Source organism: Aquarana catesbeiana, linkage group LG01 (assembly GCF_042186555.1).
Source record: "Aquarana catesbeiana isolate 2022-GZ linkage group LG01, ASM4218655v1, whole genome shotgun sequence".
NCBI lineage: Eukaryota > Metazoa > Chordata > Amphibia > Anura > Ranidae > Aquarana > Aquarana catesbeiana.
This window is the reverse complement of record NC_133324.1, coordinates 161294291-161316547: the sequence shown is the minus strand read 5'-3', so window position 1 is coordinate 161316547 and position 22257 is coordinate 161294291. Positions and strand designations below refer to the sequence as shown.

The window sequence follows — 22257 nt, the reverse complement described above, 5'->3', positions numbered from 1 at the left end:
CGGTTGAAAAGGAGTCTGGTCGAAGCTCACTGACCCCTTGAAGCCTTACGAATGAAATGTGGATGCCAGTAAAGATAGTATTGGGGGAGTGTTGTACCAGGAGTCGGAGGGGAAACTCCACCCAGTAGCCTACGTGAGCCACAGCCTTACTCCTCCTGAGAAGAATTATCCAGTGCACAAGTTGGAGTTCTTGGCCCTCAAGTGGGCCATAGTGCATAAACTCTGAGACTACCTGTATGGAGCCGCCTTTGTGGTGAAGACGGATAACAAACCCCTGACCTACGTACTATCCACTGCTAAGTTGGATGCCACTTGGCATCAGTGGTTAGCTGCTTTATTCGAGTTCCAATTCAGTTTGAAATATCTGCCAGGAGTGGGAAATAGAGACTCTGTTGCTCTTTCACGAAGACCGCACTTCACCCAGAATGGTTAGAGGAGTTGGGTTCACTTGGCTCCCAAAGGAGTACAGGCGGTGTGCCAGGGGATGGAGTATAAAAACAGGGGAGCCATAGGGGCTGAAGCTGTGGGAGTCACCTATGCGGGAGTACCAAAATACTACTGTAACCAAGTACACAGCCAAGAACTGCCTCAGCTGACTAAGGAGGACATGAGAAGAGATCAGCGAGAAGATCCGCTAGGGAATCTAATAAGGAAGTCACTATCGACTAAAGACCCTCGATTATTGATGAATAGTCCCATTGAGGGCGCCAAGGTGATTCATAGGGAATTGGAATGAATGAAAATGGAAGAGGGCGATCATATATCAAAGAGGTCCCTTCGAAGAGGCAGAAAGTGTAAGTCAGCTGTTCCTTCCAGAGAAACATCGTTTGACTGTGTTAACCACCCTCCATGTTAACCATGGTCACTTAGGCCCAGAAAGAACTTTCAAACTAGTCAGGGACCAATTTTACTGGCCGCTAGCACGGTGGCCACGACCCTAGTAGAGAAGTTCTTTGTTCATTGTGGGTTGCCTCAGCGTCTACACTCAGATCAAGGCCGGGACTTAGTCGTTTGCAGACTGTGTGAACTTTTGAACATAAAAAAGTCTAGAACTACCCCTTATCACCCTCAAGGTGATCAACAACCGGAGCATTTCAACCATACTCTCTGGGAACCCTCCCAATAGAGAAGAAACAACATTGGGGAGACCATATCGCTGCCATAGTCCATGCCTACACTAGCACCTCGAATGATTCTACAGGATACTCCTCTTACAGACTGATGTTCAGGAGAGGGGCTCGCTTACCATTGGACCTAGCATTTAGGGGATACTTTGACAGGCTAAGGAGGAATCTAAAGGTAGCTTATGAGAAAGCCAAGGAAGCCTCCACTATCAGAGAACAATGGAATAAGAGACCGAGGTAGGCTCTGAACCGGAAGCTGGATGCAGTAATTTGGGAACGGAACCTGAGTCCTTGGAAGACATACATTCTCGCCTGAGACAAAAGATATGGGTTGCCTCAGCGTCTACACTCAGATCAAGGCCGGGACTTAGTCGTTTGCAGACTGTGTGAACTTTTGAACATAAAAAAGTCTAGAACTACCCCTTATCACCCTCAAGGTGATCAACAACCGGAGCATTTCAACCATACTCTCTGGGAACCCTCCCAATAGAGAAGAAACAACATTGGGGAGACCATATCGCTGCCATAGTCCATGCCTACACTAGCACCTCGAATGATTCTACAGGATACTCCTCTTACAGACTGATGTTCAGGAGAGGGGCTCGCTTACCATTGGACCTAGCATTTAGGGGATACTTTGACAGGCTAAGGAGGAATCTAAAGGTAGCTTATGAGAAAGCCAAGGAAGCCTCCACTATCAGAGAACAATGGAATAAGAGACCGAGGTAGGCTCTGAACCGGAAGCTGGATGCAGTAATTTGGGAACGGAACCTGAGTCCTTGGAAGACATACATTCTCGCCTGAGACAAAAGATATGTCCCCCAAAGAGGTTGACCTATGTCACTCTTGGAGAAAATTACGATGAACTCATACCCACTGTTCAACATCCCATTCAAGCTCTTGCCTCCTTCACTGAGTCTCTGGTGAAGGATGACCTTGATCCACCCTCTGACACTACTGGGTGGGCCACTGATCTACTTTTGGCCTGTCATAAACTTAACATGACCTCCTCTCCTGTTGATGTATACAGTTTGTTATCAGAGGATCCTTCATTAAGCCAGTTATTAGCTGTTGCAGCCTCTAGTTTAGTAGACAATTAATTGATTAGCTTCATGCAGTAGAAGTGACTCTAGGTTATGCCCTGTCTTTCGGGACCAAAGATTTTCAAGTGAGGGGAGGATGTAGCGATATGGACTACCAGCAGAAAGCACCGTACCTTTCAGTGTTTCTAGACATCGCTTGTCCCTTTGGTTATCAGTGTAACCAGTGACCTCATATTTGTGTGCCCTAAAAGTGAATTATGGGATGTATAGTTCTTCAGATAGTTGCTTTGCACCCACGTACCCAGGGATCTTTGCTGTAACATGAAGATTGCTGGGAGTAGCTATAAAAGGATCAAAAAGCCCAGGCAGAGTCTCTTCCTCCTGGGCTTGACGCAAGACGAACTTCTCTTTGCAACAGGGAGAGAGGTTGCGGCCTACCACACAGAGTCTTACTTCCAACCTGAGGCCTAAGGGGCCTAGCTTTGTTATTCGCTGTTGAATGGGGATGAGCCGAACACCCCCGGGTTCGGTTCGCATCCAGAACATGCGAACGGGCCAAAAGTTTGCGCGAACATTCGAACACCGTTAAAGTCTATGGGACTTGAACATGAGAAATCAAAAGTGCAAATTTTAAAGGCTGATATGCAAGTTATTGTCCTAAAAAGGGATTGGGGACCTGGGTCCTGCCCCAGGGGAAATGTATCAATGCAGTGATTTAAATGATGCTTAAAGTGAAAAAATAAAAGTGAAATATTCCTTAAAATATCGTACCTGGGGGGTGTCTATAGTATGCCTGTAAATTGGTAAATTTCCCATGTTTAGAACAGTCCCTGCACAAAATGACATTTCTAAAGGAATAAAAGTCATTTTATTTATGCGTACGGCTGTAATGTAATGTCGGGTCCCGGCAATATGGATGAAAATGACTGAGAAAAACGGCATGGGTAACACCCCAGCCTATTACCAGGCCCTTTGGGTCTTGTATGGATATTAAGGGGAACCTCGCACCCAAATTAAAAAAAGAAAGGCGGTCCAAACAAGACAGGGACTGTAGGTTTATTCTTAAGTTGAATCTGTAATCTATAATTTGGAACAGGTACATTTTTTAAGTGTAGCTCCCGCCAAACAATCTATTTTTAAGCTTTTTGGATAACATAGAGAAGGGTTATCATCACCCCTGTAACAATTGTTTTGCTGTCTGTGCCCCTGTTCAGAAGGCTTCACTTCACTTTCTGTCCCAATGACAATTGGATTTTGAAAATTTGGGGGTTTTAGGGAAACAAGGATTGGTGATAAAAAAGCATCACTGGAGACACCTTTTTCTCATAATAACTCATACAGGAGAGAATTTCCCTTCCTAGGGGTAGATTTCCTCTCACTTCCTGTTGTCTCCCTCCCTCCCTGTAAGTAGGAGTCGTTTGTAAGTCAGATGTTTGAAAGTAGGGGACTGCCTGTATATACTATACGGCCGCCTGCCCTATATACTCTGCAGAAATTTGGGCCTTGGGTGTTGGTGGTACCAGAACACTGTAAGCCCTCACAGTTACTCTTGGTGGGTGCTGGAACGGGCCCTGCTGTGAAACATTATATCAAAAATTGTAATTACATGCCCCTGTTAAACAGGGGTAGAAAAATTGGGTCTTAGGCAGTGGTGGTGCCGCAACACTGTAACCCCTCACAGATTCTGTTGTTGAGCGCAGAAACGAGCCCTGCTGTGAAATATTAGAACAAAAATTGTAATTACATGCCCCTGTTGAACAGGGTCAGAAAAATTGGGCCTTTGGTGGTGGTGTGGTGGTGTTGCCACAACACTGTAAGCCCTCACAGTTACTCTTGGTGGGCGCAGGAATTGGCCCTGCTGTGAAATATTAGATCAAAAATTGTAATTACACGCCCGTTAAACAGGGGCAGAAAAATTGGGTCTTAGGCAGTTTTGGTAGTGCCACAACACTGTAACCCCTCACAGATTCTGTTGTTGAGTGCAGGAACGAGTCCTGCTGTGAAATATTAGATCAAAAATTGTAATTACGCGCCACTGTTAAACAGGGGCAGAAAAATTGGGCCTTTGGTGGTGCCACAACACTGTAACCCTCATAGTTACTCTTGGTGGACGCTGGTACGGGCCTGTGAAATATTATATTAAGAATTGTAATTACATGCCCCCGTTGAACAGGATCAGAAAAATTGGGCCTTTCGTGGTGGTGTGGTGTTGTCGCCACAACACTGTATGCCCTCACAGTTACTCTTGGTGGGAGCAGGAATGAGCCCTGCTGTGAAATATTAGATCAAAAATTGTAATTACATGCCCCTATTAAACAGGGGCAGAAAAATTGGGCTTTAGGCACTGGTGCTGGTGCCCAGAACCAAAAATGTTCTTAGAAGCTATCAACATGAACATTAAGGAGGAATAGGATAGTCACTCATCAGCATAGGCAGTCTTCAAGGGATCTTACATTCATAAAAAAAAAATCGGTTACATCAGCATCGGGTGCTTGGGAGCTGGTGATCCAAGACTGATTCATTTTTATGAAGGTGAGCCAATCAACCGAGTCAGTGGACAGGCGCACTCTGTGATCGGTTACAAAGCTTCCAGCAGCACTGAATGTGAGTTCAGATAGAACGCTGGATGCAGGACAGGCCAGTAGCTCAATTGCATACTGTGCAAGCTCTGGCCAGTGATCCATCCTCAAAACCCAGTAACCCAGTGGATTTTCGGTTGTAAAGGTCTCCATGTCTGATCTTGCCCCAAAGTATTCCTGCACCATGTAAATCAGACGCTGGTGATGGTTGCTGGAACCGATCAGACCTTGAGGCTGTGGACTAAAAAATTGTCTGAACGCATGGGTCAGACAGCCACCTTCTCCACTGCTTCTTCTGTGACTGACCAAAGCCTCACCAACAGGAAGACAAGAGGGACAGTATCACTGATGCATGCACTGTCACTGCTCACCATCCTCGTGGCCTCCTCAAATGGTGACAGGACAGTGCATGCATCCTTGATCATTAGCCACTGGCGTGCCAGCCAGCCGAGCACTGGCATTATATGACCGGTGGAAATGCCCACAGACTTTCCTGGCCTGCCTCAGGAGATCCTGTAAGCCCTGGTACCTACACAAGAATCACTGCACCACCAAATTAAGGACCTGAGCCAAACAGGGAAGATGGGTGAAGTGTCCCTGTCGGAGGGTGGAGAGGAGGTTGGTGCCATTGTCGCAAACCACCATTCCTTACTGAAGCTGGCGTGGTGTCAACCACCTCTGAGCCTGCTCCTGCAGAGCTGCCAGAATCTCTGCCCCAGTGTGGCTCCTGTCCCCTAAACAGACCAACTCAAGCACTACATGTCATCTTTTTGCCTGAGTGCTTGCGTAGCCCCTAGAACGCCTACAGAGCACTGCTGGTTCTGAGGACAAATCTGCACAGGAAGAGGCCATAGAGGAAGAAGAAGAGGAGGGGGTGGAGGAGAGAGGTGTGGCAGAATCACCACTACCAGCATTTTGGAGGCGTGGTGGCGGAACAAGCTCCAACAATACTGCACCCTGTCCTGCATCCTTCCAAGCTGCCATCAGGGTTACCCAGTGCGCCGTGAAAGAAAAGTAACCTCCCTGTCCATGCCTGCTGGACCATGAGTCAGCGGTAATATGCACCTTACCGCTGACCACCCTGTCAAACGAGCCCAAGACATTGCCTTCCACATGCCGGTAGAGAGCTGAAATGGCCTTCGGAGAAAAAAAATGGCGTTTGGGAACCTGCCACTGAGGTACCGCACATTTAATATTCTCGAAAGGGGACAGAGTCTACCAGCTGAAAAAGCAGCAGTTGGAGTGCTAGCAATTTAGCCAAACTAGCATTCAGCCACTGAGCATGTGGATGGCTGGGACCAAATTTCTTTCCCCGGTTTAGCAACTGGGGTAGGGAAATTTGCCTTCTACAATCGGATTTAGGTGTACCACTAGCAGATTGGCCGCAAGTGCTTGGGACACCTAATTCTACACTTTCATTCCTCTCAGTGCAGGTCTCTGAGAGGACTGAAGGTATAGTGGGTTTGGAGATCCCAGCTGATGAGGAGCAAGGAGAGGTCCGCCTTGTTCCTTGGTGTGGGTCTTTTAAGTACTGTCCAATGGACTGCATGGGAGCTCGACATATGTCTGGTCAAGCATGTTGTGCCCAAGCGGCTACTGTTTTGGCCATGCTTGATACGATTCAGACAAATGTTGCAAACAGCAATGGTATCTGCTGCACACGTCTCAAAAAAGGCCCACACCAAAGAACTTTTGAAAAAACGCGCAGAGTCAGCAGCGCCCTGCACATGCTCTGCGGTGTGATGCAGTCGGGTGGCTGTCCTTAAGCTGGCCCCTGGAGGGCATCCTGCCTCGTTGGAGATGTGCCTCCTCCTCTCTTCTATCAGGCACCCACTTAGAGTCAGTAACCTTATCATCCCCTCCCTCCTCGCCACTGGAGCAAACTTGGCAGTCTGCTGAAGCTGGGGGAACATGACTGCCAGTTTCTTGTCCTTCTTGGGCACCCCCTCTCTCTGGGCTGACGTTACTGCCTTCATCCTCAACCTGGGTACCATCATCGGAGACTTAAAAACGCTGCGCAACCTCCTGTAGCAAGCATGTACCCGACACTGTGGTCCAACAGGTCGGGGGACTCCTCAGGACATGATGGTGGGGCTAGGAAAGTAGTGACTGATGCCATTGAGCAGATGGAATAGGCAGCTGCATTGGCAGCCAAACTTCTCTTAGCCTGGATGACAGAGGATGAGGAGGATGAGAACGGCTTTGTCATCCACTTTACCAACTCTTCTGCATGTTGTGGCTCAACACGGCCAGCTGCCGAAGAAAAGGATAGGCGTGCCCCACAGCCACGTGCTGAGGATGCATCGTGTCCACGACCAGCACTGTTGGCTGTAGACACAGAGCCTGCTTGCCCTCTTTTAGTGGCCTGTGAGCATCTGCCTTTCCTTGGTGGCCTTCCAGACATGCTGTAAAATTGCATTAGCAAAACACCGCCTGAGGTTTACTAGAAAAATTACACCAGGAATGGCCTGCAGTCAGGTATAGGCTTGGCTAGACTAGAATGCAGTGGATATATATGTAGGAGACTGTATATATATATCTTTATGCACTGCAGATCACTGAATCACCTGCCTGCCTGAAAGTGTCGTTGAAAACGTACACCAGGAATGGCCTGTAGTCAGGTATAGGCTTGGCTAGACTGGAATGCAGTGGATATACATGTAGGAGACTGTATATATATTTTATGCACTGCGGATCACTGAATCACCTGCCTGCCTGCCTGCCTAAAAGTGTATTTGAAAACGTACACCAGGAACTACCTGCAGTCAGATATAGGCTTGGCTAGACTAGAATGCAGTGGATATATATATGTAGGAGACAGTATGTATATTTTATGCACTGCAGATCACTGAATTGCCTGCCTGCACGTGTTTTTGAAAACGTACACCAGGAATGGCCTGCAGTCAGGTATAGGCTTGGCTAGACTAGAATGCAGTGTATATATATTTTATGCACTGCAGATCACTGAATCACCTGCCTGCCTGAAAGTGTATTTGAAAACTTACACCAGGAATGGCTTGTAGTCAGGTATAGGCTTGGCTAGAATAGAATGCAGTGGATATATATGTAGGAGACTGTAAAATATTTTTGGCACTGCAGATCACTGAATCACCTGCCTGCCTGAAAGTGTATTTGAAAATGTACACCAGGAATGGCCTGCAGTGAGATCTAGCTACACAGGATACAGTGAATATATATATATATATATATATATATATATATATATATATATATACACACACACACACACAAAGCCGGGATGTATATATATACTAAATATACTGCCGCTAACTGAATCAACTGCCTACCTGAAGTAGATTAGAAACAGTACACCAGGAACGGTCTGGTGAGATCTAGCTAACTGAATAAACTGCCTGCTCAAAATAAATGAAATGACACTCTCTCTCTCTTACTATCTCTCTCCGCCAGCAACACACTACACAAGGCCGACGTGCAGGCGGCCTTATATAGCGCGGGTGTGGACTTAACTCCCTGAGCCATAATTGGCCAAAGTCACCCTGCCTTTGGCCAATTATGACTCTCTTTGCTTACGGCGCTGTGATTGGCCAAAGCATGCGGGTCATAGTGCATGCTTGGTTAATCATCAGCCAGCAATGCACTGTGATGACCCAGTGCATTATGGGCCGTGACGCGCCGCCGCTCAAATTTGGCGCGAATGCCCCATCATGTTCGACTCGAACTCGAAGCTCATCCCTACTGTTGGACATCCTTTTGCCCACATCACTCGGATTGCCTACCTGTCGGTGTGGGTGTGTGTAGCAAGCTTCATTTCGGAAGAACGAGACAGCGGATCCGCTGCACGAGTGCTGCTACACGAGTTCCTGTCCAGAAGACATCAGACCAATTTGGTCGTTGGTGAGAGGGCAAATTGCTCGACCTTTATCTATTCATTATCACTATTACAGAGACACTTTGCACAGACATCTTTACCCCAAGAACACTTTACTGCATTGCTTGAACACTGTGCTCAGACTCCTTTAGATCTTCACCACTAGGAATCTATTGCTTTCATTATAACAAAACGAATTACAGTAAACGAGCTCCAACTAGCTGGCGAAGAACATCAGATCTGCAACATGGAACTCTTTTGCCATTATTTATAGGACCCTCTGTAGACCCGCTCCTTTCATTAGGATAGCATAGGCTGGCTAGATTACATCTTTCTCAGTGTGGCAGCATAAGAAGTTAACTGAAACATCCGCTAGGAGGTGACTTCTGATCTAAAGAGAGTGCACATATATGTATATAATATTGTTGTTGTAGAACCATTGTCTTGTGTCATTGGGAGGAATTTGTTTGCTGAGTTGGCGCTGTAATCTCGGCTCAGCAGATTTATTACCTCTCTTTTTGAAATAACTTTTCTTTATTTGGTTCAAGTAAAATATTTCAGAACCTAAATATACTGAGTTGTTTGATTATTGCCACACAGTGCTACAAGGATGTCTGAACTCAGAGTGTCAGGTGGGTTGGAAGGTTCACTTGGTTGTGGTCGTGCAGATGAGCAGGTCTCCTAGGGGGCCATGCTACACTACAAATGCCAAACTTCTGAATTAGACAGGATGAATAGCAATGGGTATACAGTGAAGACACACAATAACAGTCTGAAGACATACAACCACCTCTACTACCCTTTGTGTAAAGGAGAAGTATAGCCAAAGTCTTTTTGGCATTACTTCTCCTCTAGATCACATAAGTGCAGTTGGTTCTGCACTACTGTGATCCGTTTGCAGCCAACAGCAGGCTAAAGCTGGACCAGGCTGTGAAACGATCCCCACGATACGGTCGGAATCCGCCCAGAAGCCTGGACCAGCAGCTGGCTCAGCTTCTTAGCGAACCACTGTGAGCCTGAGCTAGCTGCTCCTGTCCCTTACGCAGCCCAGTGATCCAGTAAGCACTAGAGGGGCAGAGAAGAGAGCTGAGCAATCAGCAGTGTTTGATCCCTTATTTGTCAGAGGTGGCAGGGGATAGCTGCAGCGGGGATCGGTGCTGCAGTCATCTAGGTACGTACGATTGTTTATTTTGTTATAATCCCATACTTCTCTTTTACTTTCTGAATGGGTATTATTTGGCAAGAAGAAACCCTTCTAACCTAGGGATAATGTGCTGATTGGATTTACAGTATATTGTTTAATTTTATGTAAAAATGGGTTGTGTATAGGGATACCTTTCCTCTGAAGCATGGTAGAACTCAGCTTGCCATCAACCCAAAAATTAAAATACCAGCTTTGTTAATGGTAGCCCGTTCAAGGTAAACTATTTCCACAAATTTATGAAGGGTTTATTCTTTTTCACAGAAAAACTGAGGGCTGGGTAATACCTGAATCTTATCAGAAATTAACCATGCTGAGAAGGAATAGTTGTTACATAGTTACATAGTAGGCAAGGTTGAAAAAAGACAAAAGTCCATCAAGTCCAACCTATGTGTATGTTGAAAGATAAGGTACTGCAAATAGCTCATCTATTCTATCTATGGCTGCACAACCAATTTTTGAGATAAGGGCTCAGATTTCATAGAGACCTGAGCCTCAGCCCCATGGCAGATCATTAGATGAAGTCTATAAATCATTAAGCAACTTCCCTTAAGCCTAGTACACGCTACTAGCATTTTTTCTTTCAACTCAGCGGGCTGAATGACAGAAACCGGCCGAACTACTGTACGCACGGTTTGAATGAGACCCGACATTCGGCCCATGTGTACTAGGCTTTAGGCTGGCCATAGGCAGTGCAAATTTATTTCCTACAACCACGGGTTGCGGGAAAGAAATGCGCACAATTCCCCCATCTACACAGACAGTGCTGACAGGAGAATTCCTCCTGCCGAGCAATTGTCTGCTCCCAGCGAGGGGGGTGGTGTGGGGGAAGCTGTCCCCGCTGTAAGAAGACAGTGATTATTGCTAGCGACTATAGCAGCCGCTTTCGATAATCGAAAGTGAATCAGCCTGGCTGGTTGTACCCAAGTTGATCGATCAATCAACTTGGTACAGTCAGCCTTCCACACAGTTCAAATCTCTGCTGATTCCTGCTAAACCGGCTAATATTTGAGCCTTGTATGGCCAGCCTTAGTGGTATGTGGAGAGAATCATAAGCCCAATGCCAATTGCAAATGAAAAATAAAAAAGGAATTACCAAGCATAAATTAAAATAAAGATTGCAGGTTTTGTTGCAAAATCCACCTCCTCCCCTTTCCTTCTGCTGCCACTTGTCTTCTGAGTCAAAGGGCACGTGGGAGAGATTTACTAAAACTGGTGCACTTACAATCTGGTGTAGCTGTGCATGATAGCCAGTCAGCTTCTAACTTCAGGTTGTTCAGTTAAGCTTTGACAATACAACCTGGAAGCCGATTGGTTTCTATGCAGAGCTGCACTAGATTTTGCACCATGCAGTTTTAGTAAATAACCCCCCTAGTGTCATTCAGTCCATCATGTATATAACTCCAGGGGGGTTATTTACTAAAGGAAAATCCACTTTGCACTGCAAGTGCACTTGAAAGTCGCTGAAAGATCCGAGGGGTACATGCAAAGAAAATAAAAAACAACATTTTAGCTTGCACATGATTGGATGATAAAATCAGCAGAGCTTCCCCTCATTTCAGGGGTAGATTTAGAGCGACTGCACTTGCAAGTGCTCTTTCAGTGCACTTGCAAGTGCAAAGTGGATTTGCCCTTCGTAAATAACACCCCTAGTAGTACACCATATTACCTCCCTGGGCTTATGATACTAACGCACAGCACATCGCTCACACTTCATTATGTAAGTGAGAATTATACAATTTTGCAGGTATACGGTATGTGAACTAAAAAAAAAAAAAAATGCAGAGAAGCTTAGTGCCCAAACTGGAGTCAAGTATTAACTCTCCAGAAGATACTGAAAAAAATGTAATCAAAAGTAAACGTGAAGTGGTGAAGTAACAGACCTAGCAGTTTTCCAAGATGCACAATTTCCAGGAATTCAAGTAACTGTCATTTTCTAGCCAATTTAAATAATCAGTTGACCTACAAACAGTAAAACGAGCATGGTGTAATGGCACCCAAGTTAAAATGTTTATAGCTCATAAGAAGTGAGGCACCACAGTGTCTATTGTATGACTGGCACAATATGCCATTCATAGTGACCTTTGTCAGGCCTAAACTATTCTTCCTGTGGTCTGATGGATTCCTTATCTCTACCCTTTGCACAGTTGGATGGAGGACAATTAAGCTGATTTTGCAAGATACTGTTTGCTCTTCCTATGCCAGATTGACCATGCACCTTAACTTTGGGAAAGTTTACCAACAGTTTAGATAAAGCGCGCTAGTCATCCAAATATAAGCATGAGGAGATCAGCCTGGTAATTTTCCTTTTGAATTTTACATGTTTTTTGAAAATAAAATATTACATTAGATATTTAACACTTAAGAATTTTAAAATGCAACAGTTATGATTTATCAAAATATGAAGGCACTTAAAGTGTTAGTAACTCACAATAGTAAAATCAGTCTGTATATGCAGTAAAGCATGCTTGTTCTACTCACTGTGGAACCTAAAAAACTAAGCTTTTGTGCTGCCCTCTGGACATGTCAAGAGCAAACTGCAAGTTTTGTCCATATCATGCTTACCCACAAAGCCACATCCACTAATTAACAGACTCACATTTCCTCTATCCAATACCCAAAATAAAATAAAAAAACTGATAGTGGCTTTAGCCCTTCCCTGCCCTATTTAAAACTATATGGAAAAGATTTGGTGGGAGTTGAGTATTTAAAGTGTTACTACACCCACAACAGTAAAATCAGTCTGTATATGCAGTAAAGCATGCTTGTTATACTAACTGTGGAACCTAAGAGGTTAATTCTCTACATTGTGGAAAAAGGCTGTTTGATCCCGTCTTCTCTGTTCTTCCCCTTCTTCCACAGTCCCCAATACATCTCCTGATAAAACAGAGCCTTGAGGGCAATCTGCACATGCTCAGTTTGGTGTATTGCTACAGAGTTTTTTTTTTATTGTGACAGAGCATGTGATCAGCACAGGCCAATCAGCACTGTCCAGACAGAGGGTCATGGGCCTGTAGCCTTATAGGACAGTCAGAGCAGAAAAAAAACTCCTCCTACAAGCTTTAACCAGAGACTGATAGGAGTCACAAGACTGCTCTAACTGCTGATGAGAAAAGGTATTTAGCAGTTTTTATTTACTAAAACCATTGGATTTCCATGTTCTTTGTACTGTGGGAGACCAGATATAGTGAATTCAGGGTCCTGGGTTTAGTAACACTTTAAGCCTATGTCAAGGAGAAAATACATTTTCTCATCAGCAGTATATAGCAGTCTTGTAACTTCTATCAGTGTCTGGTTAAAGCTTGTAGGCGGAGTTTTTAATTCTCCCCTGATTTTCCTCTGAGGCTACAGGACCCCTGACCCTCTGTTTGGACAGTGCTGACTGGCCCTGTGCTGATCACATGCACCCACCTGTTCTATCAGGAGATGGTTTGGGGACTAGGGAAGAAGGGGAGGATCAGAGAACACTGGATCAAACAGCCGTTTGGCACAATGCAGAGGATTATAAATAAATACATTTCAAAGATCCCTCCTAGTTCTTATCTCAGACTACAGAATAATCAGTCTTTATGTTTTAGGGATCAGAGAGCAGGAGTAGTTAGGTAGTTTAGCAAAAGACTCTGGGCAGGGCTGATAATACTAAGTCCATAAAAAGCTGTCTGTTAGCCCACAACAGGGCTTAGAAGTGGAGTGCATTTCTTTAAAGGTGTTACAGTATGGGTAAATGTGCATATATTATCGAAATATACTTCATACACTTTTTTTTTTGCCTTGACGTAGGCTTAAAGTGTTACTAAACCCAGGACCCTGCATTCACTATATCTGGTCTCCCACAGTACACTGAACATGGAAATCTAATGGTTTTAGTAAATAAAAACTGCTAAATACCTTTTCTCATCAGCAGTTAGAGCAGTCTTGTGACTCCTATCAGTCTCTGGTTAAAGCTTGTAGGAGGAGTTTTTTTTCTGCTCTGACTGTCCTATAAGGCTACAGGCCCATGACCCTCTGTCTGGACAGTGCTGATTGTCCCTGTGCTGATCACATGCTCTGTCACAATAAAAAAAACTCTGTAGCAATACACCAAACTGAGCATGTGCAGATTGCTCCCAAGGCTCTATTTTATCAGGAGATGTATTCGGGACTGTGGAAGAAGGGGAAGAACAGAGAAGACAGGATCAAACAGCCTTTTTCCACAATGTAGAGAATTAACCCCTTAGGTTCCACAGTGAGTATAACAAGCATGCTTTACTGCATATACAGACTGATTTTACTGTTGTGGGTGTAGTAACATTTTAAATACTCAACTCCCACCAAACCTTTTCCATATAGTTTTAAATAGGGCAGGGAAGGGCTAAAGCCACTATCAGTTTTTTTTATTTTATTTTGGGTATTGGATAGAGGAAATGTGAGTCTGTTAATCAGTGGATGTGGCTTTGTGGGTAAGCATGATATGGACAAAACTTGCAGTTTGCTCTTGACATGTCCAGAGGGCAGCACAAAAGCTTAGTTTTTGTAAAATTCCTTTTTTTGTTAGAATAGTATTAATAAAATATTAACTTAAAGAATGTCTACCTTTATTTTATACAAATCGGTGCTCTTCTATAATGCTATATTTTAGAGGAGTATCTCTAGATCCTTCCACTGCTATGGGACAAAGTAATAAGCCACAGGCTAACGCTGATGCAATTAAACATTGGTGTGTACATGAGTACAGGGGCGTTCAGCTATTCGATTCTAATGCCGCGTACACACGGTCGGACTTTCCGGCATACTTGGTCCGGCGGACCAGAGTGTGCCGGACAATCCGCCCGTGTGTGGGCGCCGGCGGACTTTTCCGGCGGACTTTTTCCCAAAAGCCCGCCGGACCTAGATTTGAAGAAAGTTTTAAATCTTTCCGCCAGACTCAGTTTCGGGCGGAAAGTCCGCTCGTGTGTGTGCTGGTCCGACGGAAAGCCCGCTCATGTGTATGCTGGTCCGACGGACCAGATACGACACGAGGGCAGGGTATTGCATCTCGCGCTCGCTGCAATAGGAAAAACAAATTTTCCTATTGCGGCGAGCGCGGGGCATACCAGGCCCTTAGGTCTGGTATTGATTATAAAGGGAACCCCCCTACGCCGAAAAAACGGCGTGGGGTCCCCCCTAAAATCCATACCAGACCCCGATCCGAGCACGCAGCCTGGCCGGTCAGGAAAGGGGGTGGGGACGAGCGAGCGCCCCCCCCCTCCTGAACCGTACCAGGCCACATGCCCTCAACATATAAGTCACAACGCAGCCCTCGGAGAGCAGTCCAGCCGGAGAGAGCGTCGTGTCAACATCTGGAGAAGAGAAGAAGACAAGAAGTCCGGACCTCTGCTGGCAAGAGAGCTACCTGAAGACAGCAGAGGAGCCAGCCGAAGAACTGGAGAGAAGAGAGCGGAGAAGAACCAACTGGACGCCGGGAGAAGATGAAGCGGAGGGACCCCCGAAGCCGGAAGAAGACCCCCGAAGCCGGAGGAAGATCCCCCCCCCGGAGCTGTTTAATAAAATATTTTAAAAACCTGTGTAGTGTGTTTTATTACTTACACTTTTTCCCTAGGTGAATGGGTAGGGGTACCATGTACCCCATACTCATTCACATAGGGTGGGGGGCCGGGATCTGGGGGCCCCCTTATTAAAGGGGGCTCCCAGATTCCGATAAGCCCCCACCCGCAGACCCCGACAACCAACGGCTAGGGTTGTCGGGAAGAGGCCCTTGTCCTCATCAACATGGGGACAAGGTGCTTTGGGGTTGGGGGGGGCCCGCAGGGCGGTCCCCCTCCCCCAAAGCACCCACCCCCCATGTTGAGGGCATGTGGCCTGGTACGGTTCAGGAGGGGGGGGGCGCTCGCTCGTCCCCACCCCCTTTCCTGACCGGCCAGGCTGCGTGCTCGGATCGGGGGTCTGGTATGGATTTTAGGGGGGACCCCACGCCGTTTTTTCGGCGTAGGGGGTTCCCTTTATAATCCATACCAGACCTAAGGGCCTGGTATGCCCCGCGACGGGGCTCGCAAGGTGTCAATCTCGCCGATAAAAGCGGCAAGATTGACATCCTTTTCTAGTCCCGTCGCACCTGAGTCACGTTCAAAATGAACGGACTTGTCCGTGTGTGGGCAAGTCCGTTCATTCTGAAGCCCGCCGGAAAGTCCGGGCGTGTGTGGGCAAGTCCGTCCGTTTTAAAGTCCGGCGCACCTGGCGGACAAAGTCCGTCGGAAAGTGTGCCGGACCAAGTAGGATAGAAAGTCCGACCGTGTGTACGCGGCATAAGACAGGCTATATGCACCACCTGTGACTCGCCTGTTGAGAGCAAACACAGAGTTTTTCTATACTAGGCATTTTTTATGCCTTTCTATGTCCGTGTGAATGAGGCCATATTGCTGCAAAAGCTGCAAATGACTCTTTCTCATGGTAGTGCATTGCCATGTGTTCCGGGTAGGGTGAATGGCACCCCAGTGCACTGACACACCTATTTTTTTTACTAATTTGGTAACTTGAGGCCGGGTTCATGCTATTACAAATTGGATGCGAGTTTCCCCACATCTAATTCACATGTCAGGAGACCGTGACCGGCTCTCAATGGAACAGGTTCACACAGCTCTGGGACGGCTGCGGAGCGAATTGCACAGTCCTGTATGTCTTCTGGTCCATTTCAGGTCCTAATTCAGCCAAAAATTTGGACCGAAATCGCACCTAAAACGATGAACAGGGATGCACCGGGCCTGCACTGTGCTAGCAGATATCATCTCATTAGTTTAAACAAGGTCTAAACAATGTCTGTTTTAACAAAGGGTTAAACATTTAGAAGCTGGGCGTCTTCATATGTGTTAATAAGAATGGATTCAGACAGTCCCCAGCCCTGCTACTGGGACAGATCACAGTAAACGTCTTGAGAAATTCTTGCAGTCAGCCATGACACCTTCTCCTAAGGACCCATCTACACTAGAATGCCGTGCGGGAAACCTGCACAATGTGTTGGTTTCCTGCCCTGCATTCCAATCACCCTGCTCTTGCGATCTGCAACAGTTGTCAGTGTAACGTTAACAACCACCCAAATGCAGGTTGCAAACACAGTGCACTTGTATGCACTGGATCGCATTGCACAAATGTACCAAGTGATCCGGTTGCAGTGCGTTTCCAAAAGTAGTGCATGCACTACTTTTGGTCCGTTGCAGTGCGATTTCAGCACATTGAAAATGAATCGTGCAGAAATCGCATTGCACAGAACCGCATGTGAATTACACAGGAACCACACAGCATTCCTGTGCGAATAACATGCAGTTCCCAGTGTGAGTGGGCACTAAAACATCACTGAAATGTAAGCAATGTTTATTTAAGTTTTTATCTATGCTGTGTGAATGGTAATTTTTTTTTCAAATTTGACTAAAAAATTGGGAATAAACTTTAAATTGTATTGAGGAAAAATACAATTAAAACCAAGGCAACTAAAAAAAATTATTTGAAAAATATAAAAAAAAAACAAAACGATAAAGATGGTAATATGGAATATAGAAAAAAATATCAGCTTTGAAAGAGTTACCTTTCTATCCACGTATACAAAAAAAAAAAGGCCCCAGGTCAGAGCTGAACTCATTGACACCTCAGCCAGGTCACTCTATCAGTAGAATATGTCCTTGTACCTCTAAGTTCACTGGACTATATTCACCACGTATGAACACAAACATTACCGCTCATCTCTATTCTCTGTACTGAAAACAACAATCCTGTAAGCAGCTGCACTGAATTCAGTGATTCAATCATTTCTGGTGACCAGCCAACCTTGTTATTATCAATTTATAAATGGGTGAATGGTACATCTGTATAGCACAAATAAAAAGAAATGAAATATATATACACGGATCTGTGAATGGGTCAGGTCTATTCACTGCTCTGGAATATATAGGTCAAAGGTACACTATCTTGATACAAGAACCTAGGGAGATATTTTTAACTTTACATGGCCAGCAGTTAGAGAGGTATTGGATGTGATTCCTTACATGGCTATACATCAAGACTTTTGGCACATACCCACACAATACTAATATGAATAAATTATAAAGTACAGCTTAGAAGTCAGGCTGCTAGCAAGTTAGATTTACCAAGGTTGCACAAATATTCATGCAAACATTCTTATAAGTACATTTGATGACATGATTAATGTTGTTCGGAAGTCCTTCAAGAAAAATTTGCTTTTACCATTCGATTTTAGAATGAATGGGCTTTCCTGAACCAAAACCACATTCACTGTCATAAATTTGTAGCACCCTCTAGCTTAGTGTGCTAGTGCATATAGTTGTTAGAGTAGGTAAATCTGGCTTGGCTGAGAGTCAGGCTGGGTTGAATCTGGGTCAGGGATGAGTGACTCAGGAAGGTTGGATGACTCATCAAGCAGCACCTCTGGAGAAGCTTCCAGAAGCAGAGGGTGGAGTCTAGGAGGAGCTTCTTGGAATACTGATGAGGGCCCCAGCCAATCCCCAGCAAAGGGGGCTGGCAGGGGACGGGCACTTCTTAAATACTCTGTAGTCGTGCCAGCAGGGGCAGGTGGGTGGAAGATGGAGATGGAGTACTGAGGAGGCTGTAGGAGGCCCTTGAGGGTGCCCCCTAGTCAGGGGGGGGTGACCTCAGGCCTGGGGCTCAAGTGAGGGGCTGATCACCCTTGGTAAACTGATGTGCCCTGCATATTTATAGGATAAACCATACATCTTTGAGGAGAAAGTGGGAGAAATATAGATTATATTTTTTGTATCCAAGTAAAAGTGAAAGAGAGCTTTTTGCTCTAATATAAGATTATTCTGGCCTACAATCTGAGATAAGAGGGCTAAAATCAGTGTAAATAAGGAGATAGTAGGGCATTGATTAATAGTGCATGTCTCCTTGTGGAACTACAAGTCCATGTTAGCTTTTAAACAGCTTTGTCTGTGTTTGTCTGTGTGTGTGTGTGTCTTGTGTCTATATCTGTTGTTAATTAACATGTCAATGGAACTCATTGGAATGTTTCTTAAAAAGCATGCTTCTGCTAATTTCAACATGTTGGCTGAAAATGCTTTGTCCCACCGATTTATTGAGACAACATGACGTTCAAAATGATGATATAAAACATAAACTGTCGAACAAAGGCAGGAAAGTTAGAATGGCTAATGTGATATGCATGTTGTTGAGAATGAGAGACGTTGCTGAAAGAAAAGAAATACAGTGGGATACAGAAAGAAAGCAGTTAGTAGATCAGATAGGAAGTGTAAGTAAGAATATATTAGCAATGGTTGCAAAGGCAGATGCAAATGTTTGTGAGCACATTGAACAATTGGTGACTGAGAAGAGTGTATTGGAACAGAAAATGTATAAATTAGAGGAGACATGTAAATTAAGAGAAAGTTGTGTTGCCTCTTTGAATCAAAGGGATGCTGAGAATGAGCGTATTATAATACTGCTTAGGAAGGAAATATAGGGTGCACAGGCAGCCATAATGGAGTTATCCTCCAAACATACAAAAGCTGAGCAGTCTCAGTGTTCAGCACAGATAGATGTTCTAGAACAGCAGTTAGGGAAACCCAATGCTCTTGTTGCTACAAATGATGTTGCTTTGGTTGGAATCAGTGTTGGTAATGTGGAGGAGGAGTATTTAAATAAAAGTGTGGTAACTGCGCTGAAAAATTGATTCAGGCGTTGAAATAGAAAACACGCCTGATCTTTTTAAGAATAGTAACACAATGACAGTGGAGACTTCTGATGAGTCCATTGCCAGTGACCGCTCCTCAGACAACGAATAAAGTCTGTTGATTCCAATCATAGTAACGTTATGCAGCAATGTGAGTCTCCATCGCTATATGCTCAGGGAAGGGCCTATGCAGGGAGACCAGCTCTCGAAATGCTTTGTTTGTAAAAAAGGGGGGTCACATCACAAGGTATTGTTTGGTAGCTAATAATAATATGCAAAGGAAATCGCACTACCCTAAAACTACACCAAGACGTTATGAAGTTTATTCTGCGAGATGAGGTAGCAATCCAAAACCTAGAGGCCAAAGTAATCAAACCCGTGTCCCTTTCAAAACCCAAATGCTGAGACTACAAATGGAAAATAGTCAGTTAAGGCAGGAAAGGCATCACTATGTAGAACAGCTGTATAAACTCAAAATGGAGGTAGCTGCATGTTCATTAAAATATAGCACTGGGGAAAACAATGTTATCAGCCCTTAATAAGTCGCATGGATGGTAAGAACTTTCTGGTTAATGTTTCTTGGCTATGAATAAGGTTTAGATGTGTACTTCAGAGATTTGGCCTTCATTTTTGGAATATTATAGAGGACCTTGATGTATTTTTAGTATTTGCAAGGATAAGCCTCTGAATTTTTTTTTTCTCTTATTTTTTTTTTTAATTTTGCATCTGAAAGACTTTTCCCAGTAACAAGACTTGTGGAACATTTTGCCTGTCATTTATGAATGCAAATGTACTATGAATACAAGTGCAATGGGTTGGAGGTTAGGGAAGGAATATAACCCAGCCAATCCTCCAGAACAAGAAATGGGAATTGTTTTTTTTTTTTTTTTCTTTTTATGGGGAGAAATTAAAAGAAGGAAATGTTTTTAATGTGTGACATGTATTGACATAACTGAATTAATATGGCGCAGGTACCCAGGAGGCTGACACTTATGCATAGTAAGGGGTCTGTTGGCCAAACTAGAGGGTGCCAGGCGACACATTATTGGGATGAAAATTTCCTTGTGGGGGTGGTGTATCGATCTTAGCAGTCCTACAGAGAGGTTCTCGGTTACTGGACATGTGGGACACCAGAACTGGACATGGGGGAGATACACCTGGTTGATGTCTCACCTGAGAGGTTGGAACCTTGCACAGGTAATGCCAGTGACTACACACAGAAGCATGCTCCGTTAGAGAAAGGAGAACCAACGCTGGCTACCAGAGTACAGTATGCCATCACCACATGGCACTTCAGCATCTCACAGTGGTTCATAAAAACCCTATATGTGCTGAATATACACTGAATATAGTGCGGTCATTGTACCAGTGGCTTACTCCCAGAGATGTGCGGATACAGAATGAGGTTAATATATCTTAGTATCTGGGAGGGGTGCCATTAATGAAGTGGACATCAGTATCCTGAGGAACAAATCTCAGCCATAGCTTCAGTAAGCAGGGCTTTGTTACTCAGAGAGAGATTGATGACATCCTTGATAACATTTAACAAAGTCACATAAATACCCAGGTTAAAGTGGCTCAAGTTTATCCACCATTTTGAGAGGTTGGTAGAGAGTGTGGTGGTACAGGACAAAAATATTTCATGGGCTCTGGTGTGCACGCAGGGGCAGGTGGAGTTATCAACCAACATATGAGGGGCAGTGGCCTTATGAGTTAGCATCACAGCTCAGTAAGATTTTGCCAAACACATCACTTACACTAATCCAAAGTGGTGGTCGAATGCCTGGATGGGCTGTGCTAGTTTGGATTACGAAAGGTGTTATGCTGCCTCATTGATCCCATATACAGAAGTGCAGACTCAGTCTGTATATTCGGTGGTATCAATGGGCTTACTGACTTGGGATTCTACCTTGTTGCATCTGAGGCTAAATTGCCCATATGTGATCAGAGAGAATGGAAGCTGGAGGCAGGTTGATAATTCCCTCTGTCGGAAGCATGACCATGATGTCCTTTGAAGGCCAGGTCAATACACGGTGGTGAACGAGAAATGTTGGGAAGATGTTTCACTCTGTGCTCTGGATGGAGAGATCATTGGTGGGAATGAAGCACCTGGGTATTATTTGGGACATAGATGAGTTTGTCTCTTTGTCCTAAAGAATACCGATGTAATGTTAGTCAAGGAACTAGAATGTGTTCCTTAAACCTAACAGTAGATAGAGGTGCATGATATACCCTGGGCATGGTCTCTGAAATCCAGGCACAGGGTTAGAATTTTGTGATTTTGCCATTGTTTCAAGTTGTTATGTGTTGTTGGACTCAACATTTATATAGGAAGGTCTCACATTTATCTATGCGGGTTGAGGGACGAATTGATGGTAAGGTCTCTTCGTACAAGTTAGAGGCTTTGCTGCAAATTTAGAGTCCTGACGTACTGTTGACATACCAAAATTGCGGTATAAAAGGCTGTATTGAGCAAGCCTGCCTAATCCCGACCTGTATCTACAATAAAGGGTTATAGGAGGTTGGGAATGGGATGCCTAATTAGGTGGGTCAAAGATATTTGTATATATATTATGGTAATGGGTTGATTTGTGTGATGGTGTAGTGTGACACGTGTATTTTAGGTTAGTAATATGGGTGAGTAAGGCCCTCCTCGAGGTTCTGTATCTGAAAGCTGGTTAATATGTTGCTCTAAATGTGTGTTGGTGAATGGACACCGCTTGCCTGTATTGCACCCCATCGTGAAGATACCGAAAGGAGAAGACACAGAATGGTGCCCTGGAAGCTTTC

The 22257-nt window shown here is 44.7% G+C and overlaps 1 protein-coding gene across 3 annotated transcripts in view; it reads right to left on the bottom strand.

Moving 5' to 3' along the window:
• ADGRV1 (adhesion G protein-coupled receptor V1) overlaps positions 1 to 22257 on the bottom strand; it is a 774317-nt gene that overhangs the window by 188937 nt on the left and 563123 nt on the right. The window lies entirely within an intron of this gene.